This window comes from Equus quagga, chromosome 4, assembly GCF_021613505.1.
Source record: "Equus quagga isolate Etosha38 chromosome 4, UCLA_HA_Equagga_1.0, whole genome shotgun sequence".
Classification (NCBI taxonomy): Eukaryota; Metazoa; Chordata; class Mammalia; order Perissodactyla; family Equidae; genus Equus; species Equus quagga.
This window is the reverse complement of record NC_060270.1, coordinates 15,361,906-15,375,997: the sequence shown is the minus strand read 5'-3', so window position 1 is coordinate 15,375,997 and position 14,092 is coordinate 15,361,906.

Here is a 14,092-nt window from a genome sequence, read left to right as displayed (position 1 = left end):
GACTTCTCTAGCCCAGCGCTGCCAACTCAGCCGTTCCCACTGGCCATGTGTCCTGTTGACTTTAAGGGACCAGTCTCCAGATCCCCTCAAGGCTGCCTATGGACAAGGGTACTCTAGGGGGAGGACGACATAAGAAAAGGGAGAATGTGGAATCAAGACAAATCTGGGTTTGGATCTAGTCTTAAACAAGCTTGTGAGCTTGGACACCCAGAATCCAAGTTTCTTCATCTGTGAAAAGTAAAAATAATATAAAGAATCTCTCTCAGTATATGGCTCTTAGTGAGTCATGTGGTACCATATTGTTTATGGACAGCACTTCTTCTGATTGACAGTTCCCATGGCATGCCCATTGTGTGTGTATATATATATATATATATTTAATATAACCTTCAGTGGACATTCCATAAATGGCAGTTATATTAGTAAAAGTTTGTGAAGCTAGGACAAAGAAATGGAAAACAGGGTAATCCAAGGCCATTTCTACAACCCATGCCGCGTGCTTGATTTTGCACACTCCTTAAGTCCCAGACAAATGGAATCTGTCAATTACTCGCTGACTTCTAAGAGATTCCATTTTTTCAAGATATCAGATTATCTGAAGCAAGCACAGGCCCCATTTATTCCCACATGAAACCCCTACCTTCCTCAATTCCCTCCGTCTGTTCTCTCTCTACCCCTCTCACATGTTAGGCTGAGAAACTTGGATCATGGAGCTGCCCAGACTCCAGCTGTTTGATATTGTGCAGCTGACGGCAGCAGAGGGCAGGGGGCGAGAAACTCCAGATGAAAGCGAAAACTCAAAGAAAACTGGACCTCAGAGCTTTGATACAAAACTCAGTGGGTAACAGTCTCCGTTAAATTTGTTCAGTCAGCCATTTAAGAAGGAAGGAGTTTCTCACACAGCTCATAAGGCTTTTTAGCGATGGGATGCTTCCACGGAGGGGAATCGAGGTTCCAGGGACTGAGCAGGGCAAAACCAAATGCTAAAGCTTCGGTTGCAAACTTAGAGCCACAGAGTGTGCTGGCTTGTTTTGCTCCCAATGTAGGATTTTCCTTCTTCATAAGGTACCAGGGATTCACTGGGATTTTTGGCCAGAGCAACAGAAAGCCAGCTATGCCCCACCTTACTCCACCCAACCCCACTTCTGTGGGTTCTGGGCAGCAGCCCTCAGGGCAGAGGAGGGGAGGGCTGTTGAAAGGAAGATAGAGATGCTGGGGCTGGTGGTGTTGTGGGAGTCTCCCCACCACCTCTCCCACTCAGATTCAGAAAGCAGTTTCATCTTCTTTGCCTTCTGTTGGTTGGATTCGTCAACTAGGAAACAGAATCATTTGAGGCTTGGTGGACTCAATTTGGGAAGCGCCTTACTTATGAACCTCTGCGTGGCATGAGGAAGGATTAAGAAAATAAATCACAGAGCCCACTGATTTCCTCATAAAAAAAAAAAATCCATAAACCTTGTCTTATTTATCCAGGAGAGAGGGAGATGGGGTCAGTCACATCACTACCTTACTTAAAGTTCTGTAGTGGCCCCCAGCTCCTTTGATGTAGGGGGCAAGTGCTCCCTGCTCTGGTCCAGCACACCTCTCCAGCCTGGCTCCCCAGTGGCCCATCTATCTGTATCTTGTGCTTCATCATCTCCTTGCCCTTCTCAAAACACCACACTTCCTCACGCTTCCCAGCCTGCCCAATTTCTGTCTCTCTAACTTGAAACTTTCCTTCCCTTTTGCGCTCATCTGCCTGCTACTTACTCTTTAAGACTTTCCTCTAACATCACCTCCTCTAGGAACACTTGCCTGAACCTCCCCACCCCAGCTCCGGTTGTCTTCCCACAGAACTCTCTTCTTACCTTTATCTTAGCATCTATTGTGAGCATTGTAATTGTAATTGTGGGACCATCTGACTTCTCCTCTCAGCTGGAATATTCTCAAGCATAAGGTCACTCCCTAGTTCATCTTTGTACCCTATATGTTTAGCACAATACCTGCCATAGAGTGGGTGCCCAATATAGAAATATCAAATGGATAAATGAATGAACAATTAACAAAATCAAGTATGCCTCTCCCAGCAGTTGAAGCCTAATGGGTCCATGTAGTCTGGAATGTTGACAGGATACTAATAACTGATACTGTGCCTGAGGTGCAATCAGAGTTTTGAAGCCCCAAACCAGACCCTTGTCTAAAGCAAGTGAAGACTGATTTGTCTTAGCGGCAAAGCTGGACGGTTATTACGCAGTATTTTGCTTTTGGATGCTAATGATGTGTTTGAAATGATAGCATTTGATTGACTTTTAGCTTTTTTTTCTTCTACTTTTTGAGAGGTAATTCACATGAGTTGTAAGAAATAATACAGAAAGATCGCATATACCCTTCATCCAGTTTCCCTCTAATTAGCAATATCTAGCCTCACTACAGTAAAATATCTTAATCAAAGATATCTTAACAATACTTAATCAATTGACATTGATATAATCATTGGCCTTATTCAGATTTTGCCAATTTTACCTGCACAGTCATTTGTGAATAGTCCTAGGTTTTGAAATGATTTGTAGGTTGCTGTGTCTGTGCAGCTCAGTCCTTGAATGTCTGGCCACAATCAGCAAGAATGAGGACTGTGCCCAGCTGGCCCCATAAAGAAAGGGCTTGAGTGTCTCCCGGAGAGCTAGGGCAACAGGATTCATCCCTGACCCAGGCACCGCTTTGCACCCTCTGAGACCCCACTGTAGAAAGTCTTGTTACTCCTCTGACAGGACAAGAAAGGACTCAGAGTCCCAGGGGACACTTGAGGAGTTGCAACAATTCCATCTACCCTGTTTTGCCATCAGCCAACACACCCAGGGTAGGCTACGACATTTGCAAAGTCCAGTGCAAAATAAAAAATGCAGGATCCCAGTCAGGAGGGAGCAGGTCAATATCCCTTTCCCATACCCACAGCAGACAGGAGACCCTCAAGGAGTTGTAACCTCCACACCAAGACATACTAGGGGACAGGCTAGAGGCCCCTGCCCACCTGTCCACTGAAAGGACTGTTGAGTCTACAGCCATACTACCGTGAATGCACCTGATATCGTCTGAAAGCGCTGTGGAATTGCCAACCCAGGATGGATACAGCACAGCCACTGCCTTGCCCTTCCCTGAGATGCAGTGGGGTACATGCCCTACCCTAACTCTTCCCTTATTTATGCTCAGGACTCCACCAGGGGCACAGGGTGACTGAGGCCATGGAGCAGGCATGGGAAGGGGTAGGCCAGGTGAGACTAGGGCCCCAGTGGTCAAGGGAGTGGGCAGCTGAGAACCCATTCCAGGGAGGCAACAGGAGGCAGGACCACATGTGAGCTGAGACTCCAAGCCTTCACTGCATGCTCCATTGTCTGGTCAAACTTCACTCAAAAAACAGATTCAAAGATAGAATTTCAAGATGTCAGCCTCCGAAATTAAAACCAAGTGAGGGGCCCTTCTGAGTGCAAGGCTCTGTGTAACTGTGCTGGCCACATACCCATGAAGTGGCCTGAATACACCAAAGCCAAGCCTACTGGAAATTGTAACCTTCTACTCTCCTTGGGACTGGGATCATCTCCTTTATTCTCCAGTGGGATCGAGGAACGATGGCATGGAGCAGCAAAACTTTCTTGTTTTTTATCCCTCCTCAATGAATATGAGTAATATTAGAAAGTCCCACTTACTTAGCAGAATCTACTTTCTCTATGTCTGATGTAAAAAAAGAAAAAAGTTAGTCTTAAATCAAACTGCCTTAGTGAGTAAGGCTATGATCTTCCTAGTTCTCTGAGAAAGAAATTTGGGAATCAGTCTTGATGCCTCCTTTTTCTTCACTCTTCTCATTCAGCAGCCCGTAACTCCTATACTGTCACATCCAAAGGCTCCCCGGAATTCATTACCTGCAGTCAGTCCCCTCTGCAGTTGCCCTGGTCCAGACTTATGGGGAATATTGCCAAATTTTTGATTAATCTCCCCACCTCCCGTCTGCCTCCATCACTGGTCCATTTTCCACACTCGTCATAGAGACATCTTCAGAAATGGCAAATCCGATCATGCCATAGCCCTACCTCCTCCCAGTGACCTCAGAACTTTTAGGATGAAATAGACCTCCTTAGCAAAGCACACGAAATTTTTCACAGTGGTCCCTAGCAAGTACCTCCCCAATTTGGCCTCCTACCATTCCCCACCCCTCACCCTGTTCCCTCCCTCACCATACAGAACTTCTTCAGGATGTTCCAGGATCATTCATGCCTCTAGGCCTTTGTGTATGTGGTACCCTTGCTTGGAGCACCTTTATTGCCTTCTTCCCCAAACTCCTACTTGTCCTGTAAAACTGAGCTCAATTGTTAGCTCCTCTGCCCTCCTTGGCCACCGCACCTGCCTAGCCTGTGATAGGTGCCTGTTCTCCAAGGACCTAGCACCCGCCTCAGGGACGATGGCCAACTCCCCTGTCTGCCACATTATTTCTAGATACATTAAAATATCCATTCAGGCAATCACACCTTATGGGTTTAGGAGCCATTCTACCTTTAAATTGTCTTGAAATATCTCTTGTTGTCTGTTAGAGTTAACTTTAGAGTTTAATTCTCATAGGAAATCTTGTTTCCAATCTAGTCAACCATCAACTTAGACATGGTGTCCATGATCTCATCCACCTCTCTGTCTGTCAAGGACATTTGAAATGAACACAATGTGGGCAACTAGCTGTGAAGCTGAGCTACAGCCCAGCGTTGAGGTGTGAGGGTGGTAACTGACATATCTGCATTCCCACTGATTGCCAGCCTTCCTTCAGCTGCCATAAAGTCATGGATCTTGGGATGTGGAGGCCTGGGTCTGGCTCCTAGCGCCACGATTTCCACCAATATGGCTTTGAACAAATCATGAAGCCTTATAGTTTGTTTTCTCCTCTATAAAGTGGGGATAATGATAACCCCCAACTCACAAGATTATCTCGAGAATCAATGGAGAGATTACATGTGAAAGTACTTTCAAAGAGTAAAATACTTTACAAATGTTAATTTTAACTTCACTGTCCCAACACAATGAAACATATGGTATTTTTTAAATGTAAAAAAAAAACCCACAAGGCATAAATTTTTAGAAACAATTTTAGTAAAGCAATCACTTTTTTTTTATAACCTAAAACATATTTTTCAGCACTTAGCTATGTAGTCAGATGTGGGACGCAGTGATTCTTTTCTATAGCGTCCTTAGCAATGTGAGCCCTGTCTGGTTGCCAGGACCATAAAAACAGAAGGCTGCTGATCATTAGTCTGTGTAAAACACAGCACTTGGGCATCTCACTTGGAACTCGCTTTTTAACTTGTTTCAAGAGGTGACGCTTAGAACTGAAAAGAGTATTGTATGCCTGAATGAGTGCACCAAAACACCAGGCCAGACCGGGGTGTGGGCACCCACTTATGTGTGCAACTGCCTTTTTACCTAATTAATCCTCTCCTTGCAAGCCTGGACGCGGCCTGTGAACTTCACATTCCACTGGTAACTGGAACTCTGGGTCCTACAAAACCTGGAGCCTTTAATGGAACGTTATTTGTTCAGGGCCCTTGAAGCAATGATATCTAATGGAGCAGAAGCAAAGAGAAAATGCCCTGAGCTTTAGTAAGAACAGTTGATTTCCATCACGGATCTGGCCCTGTCACTCCCCTGCTCAGAAGCCCTGGAGGGCTCCCCTCCTGGACAGAGTCCAAACTCTTCTCAACCAACCTCGAGCTCATCTTTCTACACCCTCAGGCCACTCCCACCGCCCCCGCCCCCAAATCTCTGAGCCTGTGCTTCTCGAATGTGGTTTTCAGACTACCTGCAAGAAAATAAACTGGCAGCCTTTGTTTAAAGCGCAGATATCCTCGCTGGACCTCAGGGCTACTGAATCCGAATTTGTGGGTGCAGAGACCTCAGGAACCTGGATGGCAACTCCACCAGCAAGTCTTACAAACACAAAAGGTTGGGAGACACTGATCTACCCACCCTCAACAAACTTTCTGTTCCTTGAATTCAGCCTGCATTTAATTTCTCAGTCCCCCTGCTTTACTCTCTTTTCTTCTCCACGAACTTACTAAGCTTCCTTGACTGAGTACCTCCTGTATGCCAAATGCAGCCCATACATTAAGGCTTCAAGGCCCTGCTCATATTTATAGGTTCTCTGATGCCTCTCCTGATCCCTGGCAAATAAGCAACAAAATTAACTGAGCACCGACTAGGTATCCGGTTCCACCTGCAGAGAGGAAATAGACATGACCTAGATTGAGTCTCTGTCCTCAAGATGCTCACTTAGAGTGACAGAGAGCTCATGCGTCTGTCTGTACCTCTGGAGTCTCAGTTGAGCGACTAGACTCTCAGAACCGCAGCACTGGAGGAGACTGAAGTGTCAGCAGTCCAGATGGGGAGGCCCTTTGTGGCATTAAGATGCCCCGGTGCCATTATAGCTGGGCTCATCACATGCAAAGCCAGCCGTCCTTTTCTTTCCAAAACGTCTTTCACTGAGGGAATGCTAAAGTAGTTTTCTAATAGGCTTGATTTGGGTGCAAGTTTTACAGGGGTAAAGCTGAGCGTCTGATGTATTAAATCTCCTTCTCTTGGTCTTAGAGTAAGCTTACGGCAGAGCTGAGTTCATGAGAACTTCTCCTGTGTGTGCTAGCACGGGGCCCACATTTAATAGGACCTCACAAAATGTGTGCCAAGTGAAAGACTGAATCAGTGAACCATTGATCTGCTTTATAATCTAGAAAAAATAAACCACCTCTGACAGCACGAGCCTGGAGCTCGAGTCTCTGCTCCCATACTGAATGTCCCTCACATTCTGGGACTTTGGGTTTATCCATTTTTGGGGGGGGGGGGGTCCCTTGCTCTCTTTTCAGATTTTTACTTTTAATTTGTCCAAGCTGTATTTTTCCCCTAATTTTGCAAATTAATTTTTTTTCTTCCTAGGTCTGTCACTTGGTACTTTCAGAGTTTCTTTTTGCCCTCTCACCTTATTTCTCTCCCCTCCCCACTCCTCCTCTCTTCCCCCCACCCCCCTCCCTCCCCGTGGCCCACATCCTGAGTCTGAATGCAGGCAGGATTAGTCCAGCAGGGAACACGATGTCTGCGAGCCGTGACAGATGCACCAAAGCGTGCAGCAGTGATAAAAGGCAGCTCTGATGGGCTCTGTCAGGAATCCCTCAGAAACAGTGAGGGGAAATGTTCACTAACCCCTCTCCTGGCTCCAGGCCCCAGGGCCCCACAACAGGATCATACCTAGAAAAGCCGAGGGAGAAAAGTGGTGAAACTAGAAAATCTCCCCGGCTGGCAGACCACGCAGGAGCTTTCCCCCCAGAGCCCCAATTCGCTGGCTGTTTCTCTGAAAAGCCCCGAGTTAAAACTGTGAGGAGCCACAAACTTTGATTTAAGTCCTGGGTTGTGGAAGGAATACTGTAAGGCATCTCGGGAGACAAGATTGTGTAACCTCCTTCTGGCTTGCAAAAGGAAAGAAGGGTGATAGGAAAAAAGATCCCTTTAGTGCGTGTCTAATCCAATATCCAGGGTCAGTGTGTGTGTGTGTGTGTGCACATGTGTGCAGAAACATACAAACACACCTGGGCACTTCGCTTCTATTTGCCCTCCAAGTATATCCAATTAAAAAGGATTTGCCTAGCTTGGAGAGTTTGTGGGTATGGAGGACAAGAAACAGCATTTGGTTTATTACCTAGTGAATTTGGTCCACTAAACAGCACAAATTTTCACCCAGATTGACTTAATTAAACTAACAAATAACGACCGATACACTGTGTGTAGAGGAGAGAGAAAGATCAGACTAATTCCCTGTATTTATTCACTTTTCCTTTTTTGTTTGGTCCCCTTGGGCTTATTCTATCCCCCAGATGCATCGCCATCCGGAATGCCTGCACGTTGTCGCTACTAGGCCCTTTGGACGGGGCTCACCTTCCTTGTGTCACAGGGCTGCAGCCTGGTTACTTAAACATCGCCCCACTGGTCCTGTCTCTGGCCCTCCCTCTCTCTCCTTGAGTTTTGTCTCTCCAGCTCCACTCCCCAGGTAGGCGGGCACCCCAGCCAGGCTAATGGCTGACTGTTGGGGTCTTTTGAGATAATAAAGACTGGTTTCTAAGCCTCGTTCAAATGCTCATCACTTCTTGAGAGTCTGAATTTCAGCCCTTTTCCATTGGCACTTTAGCATAAATTTGTTTATTAGATATAGCTGATTGAGGTGCTAAGTTGCAAGTCTTTGAATTTTCCTTAGGGAAAAACAAGGGAGTACTAACATCCAATCATTCACCAACTAACTTTTGAATGCTCTCACATGCCAAGCACTAAATGCAGCGGGCAGAGGTCTGCATGGGAACTTTAGAAGGGGGCAACTTCTTCTTCTTCTTTTTTTTTAGGAAGATTAGCCCTGAGCTAACATCTGCTGCCAATCCTCCTCTTTTTTTTGCTGAGGAAGACTGGCCCTGAGCTAACATTCGTACCCATCTTCCTCTACTTTATATGTGGGACGGCTACCACAGCATGGCTTGCCAAGCTGTGCCATGTCCGCACCCGGGATCTGAAACAGCGAACCCCAGGCTGCCAAAGCAGAATGTGCAAACTTAACCGCTGCAATACCAGGCTGGCCCCTGGGGGCGACTTCTTAAAAATAGAGGAAAGCAAATTCAGTTATTTTGCTTGAACAAATAATTCCTGAATTCTTTTTGTGTGCCAGCCACTCTGCTTGGTTGTGGAGACATGGGGTGAATAAGGCAGCTCTCTGCCCTTATGAAGCTCATACTGGCCTTCGGTAATAGATGCTCTGAGAGGCTCAGCCAGTGTTCTGGGAGAGCCCAGAGTTTGGGGGATTAGGGCAGGGGCCTGAGGAGGGAATAAAAAGTCAATGAAGTCTTCTAGAATGAGGCAGCCCCTTAGCTAGGTAATCTAAGGAGGTTAGCGGTGGTATGAATAAAGGAAAAAAGAGAATAAGACTTCCAGCTGTAGAGATGGGAACTAGGGTCACTCTAGGAGGAAGATGCAATCTGATAAATGACACAGAGATGGGATTGCTCTGGGGACAGAGTATTGAGAACTTTCAATGCTAGGCAAACTTCAGTTTTTCTTGTGCAGTCATTAGGGAGCATTAAAGATTTTTGAGCAGGAAAGTGACATGATTTGAGTTATGTTTTATGGAAGACGGTAGAGACATCAAGGTAGTTAGTGACTAGTTAGGTAATTATTGTAACAACCTAGGTGAGAAGTAGTGAGAGTCAGAACTGGATAGTGGAAATGGAAATTAAAAGAATAGATGAATATGAGAGAGATTAATTTCTAATTGATGTGTATTATAGGGAGCAGTAAAATCATAATTGAGGCGTTAGAGGGGAATGATATCAAGATAGACACCTCTGGTTCAAGATGGTTGATTGAACATGCACATTTACATCTTCCTTCCCCAAAATATTTTAAATGATACTAAGGGGAAAATAAAAAAGCTATCAATCTTCTTTAACCAAGATGGAAGGCAGGGCATCAGGGCACAAGAGATTTCAACATAGTTATAGAAGGCTGAAAGGAGAGCAAAGAGTAGTGACTGATGCAGCAGTGTGGAGGAGGCAGAGCCGAAGACATGCACAGAGAGGGCTGCCACCAAGGAGGAAGCTGGTCTGTGCTGCAGTGTCCTACAGAGCCCTGGAGAAGCTTGAGACTTCAGGGGAGAGGCTGGGGCCTACATAAAGAGAGAAAAAGCTAGAGTATACAGATCTAACAGTCAACTTTCAACACATCCTCACCAACTGTGTGCAAATGCCAGGCAGTCGGGTCTGTACCTACAAATGGAAGAAGGCGGGCGGGGGGGGGGGGGTCCTGCTCTAAAGAAACAGAGTGATTTGGGGAAAGCTAAGGGAACTATTGTGGACGGTGGTGCCTCTGACACTTAGGGATCTCAAAGCATGATGGCCTGTTCACTGTCCCCCACCTCCAGAGAGCACGCTACCTTTAGCTCTGCTCCAACTGCGTGCACAGAGCTCATAATCTGTCTACCTGTTGCCTTAGCTTTAGCTATGAATGAGGAACCGAAGATCTCATAATGTGAAGGAGAGACATGAAGACAAACTAATAGGAAAAGATACAAAGTAGGAGAGATTCAGAGAATCACAACGGAACTGTAATGGGTCAGCCCCACCGCCTAGTGGTTAAGTTCTGCACACTCTGCCTTGGTGGTCTGGGTTTGGTTCCTAAGCACAGACCTACACCGCTCTGTTAGTGGCCATGCTGTGTTGGCGACCCAGATAATAAAAAATAGAGGAAGATGGGCAGTGATGTTAGCTTGGGGGGAATCTTCCTCAGTGAAAAAAACCAAACAAACCAGAACTGTAAAAAGAACCTACACATCTTGTTTTATGAATGCCATTTCTCAAATCTCTCTGAGAGTACAATAATATGTAATAACTTAAGTAAAACAAGAACAGGATGCTATTTAAAAACACTTAAGACTATGGCTCCCTGGAAAATAGAATAATAGTAAATTTCTCTTCTGAGTTGGAAAGTAAAATATAGAGGAAATCTCCCAGAAAGTAGAATTTAAAAGACAAAAATATATAAAAGATGAGAGAAAAGATAAGAGGGCAGATCTAGAAGAAATATCTCCCAGAAAAAAGTGGGTGGTATCAAAAAATGTAATGCTATAATGAAGAGGTTTTGGTAAATGCATCTATAACATAGTCAATTAAAAAAGAGGGAGAAAAACCCTACAAAGGCAATTAGAAACTCCAGGAAAAAGCAAACAACTAAGAAAGTAAGGAAATATGATCATCATGAGGCATGTGGTCCTGTAGTGAATAATGATTACATAGCCATTATGTTAGCAGAGTTTATTGATTTTAATTGTTTAGAGTCAAATTATAGAGAAAGGATGGAAGACAATTTCAGTTGAAGAACAGAATATAAATGTCACCAAGCTTGTTAATGCAAAAGAACAAGTACAGAAATTGAGAGATGGAAAAATGCTAAAAAGGTAAGGGTGTTCATATGCTTATTTTAAAGTGGAAAGTCAAGAAATGCAGTCTGCAGGTGACAGATCTGTACATAAAGGCATAATTTAAATTTTTAATGGAAATAAACAGAGGAACTAAAAATAGGAGAAGTGGTGGATGACATAAGTGATGGAACTTCTCATCCACCGTAGCAGGAAGCTTTCCCACAACCAACACTGCAGGGTCTCCCAGATCCTATGGCACAAGAGGCTGGGCTGCGTGCACTGCAGCCAGGATCTGCTGCAGGGCCCTTCTCTGCTCTGAGTCTCACTCAGGCAGCCTTCTGTGTCCTCCAGTATAGAGACTGAAACAGTGGGATGTGTTGCCTCTAGAACACAGGGAGGTATATCAGGCAGTCAGCCTTCACCTTTGTGCTACAGGATGCTAGGAGCAGCTATTGGTTTTTTACTTTGGAAGGTTTTCCTGGCACATCCTTGATCACTGGATTCCCTAAAAACTTCCCAGAAGTTGTACGTCCCTGAATCTTCATAGGGTCTCTCTTCCATCTTCTAGTGCAAATGAGTTTTACCAAGTGAACTAAGTACCTGTTGTTCTTCCTGCCTAGTCAGCATGGTCATCCATGGAAGTTATGGTAATCGTTGGGGTGGCCTGGTGGTCTAGATCTCTTTGGATTGTATTATGACAGAGGTAGGAGTGTTGCCATGGCCCTAAGGCAAACTCTAAATAAACATTGATGTTCATTCCACATGAATGCAAACTGCTTCTGATCCTCTTTTCTCATTGGGATTGAAAAGAATGCATTCACCAGATCAATGGCCGAATACCATGTACTTGTGGCCGTGTTAATCTGTTCCAGGAAAGACATCATGTCCATCATAGCAGTTGCAGTTGTGGCTACTACTTGGCTGTCCTTGCATTAGTCTACAGTCATTCTCTTGGATCCCTCCAGTTTTTGCAGGGAGGTGGACTGATGAATTAAATGGAGCTATGATGGGGGCTCCCACTTCTGTGTCCTTAGGTCTTTAAAATTGGCAATAATCTTTGCCACACTCTTTCCCTGGGATATGATGTTGGTTTTGATTGGTTATCTTAGCCCAGCATTGGAGGTGGTTGGGGGAAGTTTCAGAGGTTTCCATTTGGCTTTCTCCACTATAACGCTATGTAACTATATCTCTATATCACTCTATATCACACTATATAACTCAAACCACGACAATAACACCATGAGGGGGTTACTACAACTGCGAGCATATCATTTCCAACTATACAGTTGGACACTGGGGAAATGACCCCTTGGTGTATCCACAGACTCAGTGGGCGCACTGTGAGCCAGACTTTAGCCAGGACTCCATTATTACTGGGTTCTCATAGTCCCCCTTTCAAATGAGAGTGAGGGGGGCATGATGATGCTTGGGCTCTCCAGGTATCAATGCCTACTCAGACCCTGTGTCCAATAGTCCTCAGAATATCTGGGTAGTCCCCTTTCTGCAGGGGACAGTTACCAGAGTAAATAACCGTAGATCCCTTTGGGGAAGGGGGAAGGGAATGATCACAGTATATACTTGCTATGATGTCATGTCTCATGCCTCAGTGGGTTCTAGATCTGAAAATGGGCCTAGGTCTGGGAACTGAGCAAGAGATCATGACTTTTTATTAGAGTGACTGCCCTCAGCCTCCTGCTCCTCCTTTCTTGACTTTTTTTGATTGTAGATGTTAAGTAGCATCTTTGTTGGCTGCCCATCTGCTTTGTCCTGTTCATCTTTTATCACCTCCCCAGCCCACTTACACTGGGATTTAACCCTAGTTATTGGCCTATCATCCAGGAGAGGATTTGGGGGCAGCTCTTGAGAGGGCGTGCCCTCCGAGGGAGGGACTTCTGCAGCATCCTCCAGCACAGGTGAAATGCTTCCTCTGACTAAGAAGGAGTGAGCCACCCTTGCAAACTCTGAAAGTCTAGAGGTTCGTGGTTGTAGAATCACAATCTTCAGGGACATCTGTCCTGATGATCCCATGCCATGTTTCAGAGTTCTAGTATTTTCCAGTGAGGGCCCTGATGTTAGCACAGCAGACTTGCCTTGGCTGGACCCTCAAATGTCTCTGGGGCTCTGCAAGTTTAACTATAAGATTTGTTTTTTGCTCATTCTACTCTTAGCTGCATCTTTGTAAGCTATGAAAGAGGCCTTCTGGCTCTCACATTTAGTCCTTAACTGCTCACTAATGGCCCTTACTAATGGCCCTCATTAGCCCTCTGCAGGGAGTCAATACATCTTAGCAGTAAGCAGAGACTTCATTGTCTTTACAGACACTATTTCCCCCATGGTTTTTCAAATACTTGACTCATTGCACCTGCAGAGACATTTCCACCTCCTGTAAAATCTTCAGCAATTGGACCACTATCATGTGACCATCTGTGCCACACAGCTCATTTACGATGGTGTCCTCTCAGCCCACTGGTCGTTGAAGGAGTCAGCCTCAGAACCCTATTCACTGCCCCTATTAGCAGACCACTGCTGGCACCACTGTGTTAGTTTAGGTCCTCCGAGAAGCAGATTCCAAGACAGGATTAGACATGCAAAAGATTTATTGGGAAACATCTGTGAGGGACAATGGGGAGGGAGACAGAAGAGGCTGGGAGGCTGGGTCTCCTCTGGGAGACCATGAAACAGGTCTGTGAAGGAAGGAAGGTTGAGCAGGAAAAATCTTAGATGAGCTGCAGTCTAAGGAAGTTTCAGCAAAGCTGATGGGTAGTTCTTGGGTGAAATTTGCAGTATCAAGGAGTCCCACTTCTCCCAACAACGGGCCTGCTTTAGCATGCCTGCCATGCTTAAATCATGGCCTCTGTGCGTGGTGATGGATTTCAGAGCATGGCACCCGGAGCCCTTGGTTAATAACTCAGACGCCTTAAATGCATGTTTTCATGGCGGCCACAGGTGGTCCTTCTTGTATTTTGGGAATTTTTTTTTTTTTTACCATGTGCTTATTTTATTTTAAAAAAGAAAAAAAAAAAGGTGACAAAGGTATATTATCAGAGATCTAGGGAAGATTACCAGAAGAAAATGTTCAATAGTTACTTTTGTAGAGCAAGGCTAGGTTTGGGAAGGGCGGGAGAGGTGACTGTTGCTGTT